The following is a 4,756-nucleotide window of genomic DNA, read 5'->3' on the forward strand; positions in this document are numbered from 1 at the left end:
CGGATATTGGCAAGCACGTCATGTGGTCATCCACACTACCTACCTCTGTCGAAAACGCTTCACTGGTCATGAGGGAAGTGTGCTTTAGGGAGGACTCGTGACAGGGTTGAGGTTGTCTAATGATGGAAGCTATTGGAACTGACTATGTTGAAAACATGAAGGGTCCACTATAGGGCCCTAGTAGTGGACGTCCATACTGGTGACCATAGGAAGGTCTGTGTTCAGGGAAACTCCTTCAGGCGGACAACCTTTCGTGGCAGTGTCTTCCCTATTGACAGAAAAAGATAGAACAAGAATGGGCTCTAGGCTGGTTGGATACTGTGAGTGAAGTGCAGTCTATGGCTCTTAGGCATCAAAATCGGATATTGGCAAGCACGACATGTGTTCATCCACACTATCTACCTCTGTCAAAATTGCTTCAATCTTCATGAAGGAAGTGTGCTCTAGGATGGACTTGTGACAGAGTTGATACTGTCAAAGGGTGAAAGTTGTTGGAACTGACTGTGTTGAAAACATGAAGAGTCGCATACTCTTCATGTTTTCAACACCCATTCATGGCAGTGTCTGCCCAGTTGAGCAAAGAGGATAGAGAAATGACGGTCTCTGGGCAGCTTGGATATAGTGAGTGAGGTTCAGTTTACAGCTCTTAGGCATCCAAACCTTATATTCACAGAGCACGACCTGTAGTAATCCACACTGTCTACCTCTGTCGAAAATGCTTCAAACGTCCTGCGGGAAGTGTGCTTTAGGGCGGATTCATGACAGGGATGAAGCTATTGAACGTTGGAAGCTGTTGGAATTGACTGTGTTGAAATCATGAAGAGTCACTTCCAAGGCCCTAGTCTCGGACATCCATACAGGTGACAATAGGAAGGTCTATGTTCAGGGAACCTCCTACAGGTGAACACCCATTCATGGCAGTATCTTCCCAGATGAGGAAAGAAGATAGGACAAGGACAGACTCTGGGCCATTGGATACAGTGAGTGAACTGCAGTCTACCGCTCTTAGCTGTTTAAAATGTATATTATCAGAGTACGACTTTTGATCATCCACACTGTCTACCTCTGTCGAAAACTTTTCAAACGTCGTGAGGGAAGTGCACTTTAGGACAGACTCGTGACATGTTTGAGGCTATCGAAAGGTGGAAGCTATTGCAACTGATTGTGTTGAAAACACGAAGAGCGTGTACAGGGCCCTCGTCTCGGACATCCATAACAGTGATCATAGGAAAGTGTGTGTTAAGGGAAACCCCTTCAGGTGGACACTCATTTGTGGCAGCATCTTCCAAGTTGTGGAAAGAAGACAGATGATGGACGGACTCTGGACAGGTTGGATACTGTGAGTGAGGTACAGTCTATGGCTCTTAGGCATTGAAATCATGTATTGACAGAGCTAGACCTGTGGTCATCCACACTGTCTACCTCTGTCAAAAACGTTGCAAAGGTCCTGAAGGAAGTGTGCTTTAGGACGGACTCTTGACAGGGTTGAGGCTTTCGAAAGTTGGAAGATGTTGGGACTGACCATGTTGAAACATGAAAAGTCGTGTATAGGGTTCCAGTCTTGGACGTCCATACCAGTGACAATAGGAAGGTCTGTGTTCAGAACTCCTTTAGGCGGACACCCATTCATGGCAGTGTCTTCCCAGATGAGCAAAGAAGATAGAATAAGGATAGACTCTGGGCAGTTTGCATACTGTGACTGAGGCGAAGTGTACGGCTCTTAGGCATCCAAAACGTATACTGGCGGAGCATGATATGTGGTCATCCATGCTGTCTACCTCTGTGGAAAACACTTCAAACGTCAGGAGGTATTTGTGCCTTAGGACAGACTCGCGATAGCTTTGAGGCTGTCGAAGAATGGAAGCTGTTGGAACTGACTGTCTTGAAAACATGAAAAGATGGGTACAGGGTCCCAGTCTCGGAGGACCATACCAGTGACAATAGGAAGTTCTGTGTTCAGGGAAACTCCATCAGGCCCACACCCATTCGTGGTAGTGTCTTCCCATTTGAGGAAAGAAGGTAGAACAAGGAGAGACGCTGGGCAGGTTGGATACTGTGTATGATGTTCAGGCTACGGCTCTTAGATGTACAAATTGTATATTGGCAAAGCCCAACCTGTGGTCATCCACACTGTCTACCTCTGTCGTGAGTGAAGTGTGTGCATTAGGACGAACTCGGAACAGGTTTGAGGCTGTCAAAAGGTGGAAGCTGTTGGGAATGACTGTGTTGAAATCATGGAGTCGCATATATTGCCCCAGGCTCGGACGTCCATATCGTGACCATAGGAAGGTCTGCATTCAGGGAAACTCAGTCAGGCCCACAACAGTTTGTGGCAACAAAAGCAGACCACAGAACCGACTCTGATTTCCCAGCGACTGCTATGCTTTCACAGAGGTTTTCAGCTTGGCGCGAAACGCACTTCGCTGCTGCTTCCTCAGCAAGGCTTTGGTCATTCGCTCTGTCGCGGCAGGGAAGAAGAGCCGCGGGAGAGCTGGTGCCTCTTGGGCCTTGATTTCCCGGGCTCCAAGTTCGGGCCCGGGGTTCACCTTGCTAAGCCAAACTAAGCAGACACAGTCACAGCCCTGCAGCAGCCTGTGTGGTCTAGCATGGAACTCTATGCCTATTACCATCTCCTGGCATAGGTAAGGCTTTGCCTTTTGCTCTGGCGCTCAGGCGGACTCGGGGTCTAGGCCAGTGCCTTCACCACAGGAGAGAGGAGGCGACAGGATCCCTGCAATCCGCCCGGGCACTGTGATGGGGAACTGTGGGGGACTGTCTCCACTCCTGCCCCGGCACAACCCCTGCCACCCACAATGCTGCCACATCTTGGTCGAAGGTGGCATCTGACTGCCCGTTTCTCCATGGGGTTGCTTCTGTGAGTTCCGGGTTTGGAACCTGGTGGCAAGCCCAAGTCTACCCTTGGCACAGGTGGCCAAGGAGATGCTTTCCCCTTGGGACCAGAGGCACAGGACAGGCCTGCCTTCTGCCCAGGCTCCTTCCTCAGAGTGGAGCACGCGCCCCTGCCCTAGTCATCCCCTCATGTATCCTTAGCAGGCAGGCTTCCATCTCTCCGCACAGGGAGCGGGTGACACTAGTCTTGCACCGGCCTGCTGCGTGTGCCACGGCAGGTTATCCTGCTTCCCGAGCCTTTCCCGACTCCAAGGCCAAGGGCTCCTTCTCTTCACCAGGGGCGGCGTGGTGTGCCTTCCCCACACAGGCTCCTGGGGAGCGCGGTGACAGACGTGTGCAACCATGCTTCTCTCTCAGGCAGAGGAGATGCTAAGGCAAAGAGGATTTCGCTCCATGCGGGCATCATCCACCGTGCTGCCGAGACTGGCTCAGGCAAGCAGCAGCAGCATCCCCAAACCCAACTCTGATTTCCCAACCATTGCTGTGCTTTCCCAGGGGAGATGCCCAGGCAAAGAGGCTTTCGCTGTATGCGGGTTTCTCCCCACGCGAGACATGGCTCAAGCACGCAGTAGCAGCCCGCACAACATTTCTCAGCGAATGCTGTGCTTTTGAAGAGGCTTTGGTTTGTAGTGAACAGCACTTCGCCGCTGCTTCCTCAGCAAGGCTTCAGTCACGTCAGGGAAGAAGAGCTGCGGGAGAGCTGGTGCCTCTTGGCCCTTGCTTTCCCGGGCTCCATGTTCGCGTCCTGGGTTCACCCTGCCAGGCCCAACTAAGCAGACACAGTCACAACCGTGCAGTAGCGCGCTTAGCCTAGGATGGCACTCTATGCACACTATCATCTCCCGTGTAGGCATCGCTTGGCCTTTCACTCTGGGGCTCAGGCGGACTCGTGGACTAGGCCAGTGCTTTCCCCAAAGGAAAGGGGAAGTGACAGGATCCCTGCACACCGCCCGTGCACTGAATAGGGAGCTTTGGGGGACTATCCCCACTCCTACCCCTTAAACTGCGTGCCTCCTTCAAGCTTATACATCCTGGAGGAAGACAGGATCTGATGGCCGGGTCTTTCTGGGAGTTGTTTCTCGAGTTCAGGGTAGGCACCTGGTGGCAGGCCCATGGCTCCACCACGGACAGGTGGCCAAGGAGCTGTTGTCTGCTTGGGCCCAATGGCTCAGGGCTCAGGACAGGCATGCTTTCTACCCAGACGCCTTACTCAGTGTGGAGCCCTTTTCCCTACCCTAATCTTCCCCTCGTGTCTCCTTAGCAGCCAGGCTTTCGTCGCTCTACAGTGACAGACGTGTCCCTTTCCTTAAGGCTCTTTCCACAGGCGCCACCGCGCCTCTCTCTCAGGCACAGGGGATGCCCAGGCAAAGAGGATTTCGCTCCATGCGGGTTTATTACAACGTGCTGTGGAGACTACCTCCGGCAAGCAGCAGGCAGCATCCCACTGACCAGACTCTGATTTCCCAAAGAATGCTGTGCTTTCCCAAAGGGGATGCCCCGGCAATGAGGCTTTCGCTCTTTGCTGGTTTCTCCCATCTGCTGCGAGTACTAGGCTAAGGCAAGCAACAAAAGCAGCCCACAGAACCGACTCTGATTTCCCAGCGACTGCTATGCTTTCACAGAGGTTTTCAGCTTGGCGCGAAAGGCACTTCGCTGCTGCTTCCTCAGCAAGGCTTTGGTCATTCGCTCTGTCGCGGCAGGGAAGAAGAGCCGCGGGAGAGCTGGTGCCTCTTGGGCCTTGATTTCCCGGGCTCCAAGTTCGGGCCCGGGGTTCACCTTGCTAAGCCAAACTAAGCAGACACAGTCACAGCCCTGCAGCAGCCTGTGTGGTCCAGCATGTAACTCT

Source organism: Mustela putorius, unplaced genomic scaffold (assembly GCF_011764305.1).
Source record: "Mustela putorius furo isolate JIRA1106 unplaced genomic scaffold, ASM1176430v1.1 tig00003988_pilon_pilon_pilon, whole genome shotgun sequence".
Classification (NCBI taxonomy): domain Eukaryota; kingdom Metazoa; phylum Chordata; class Mammalia; order Carnivora; family Mustelidae; genus Mustela; species Mustela putorius.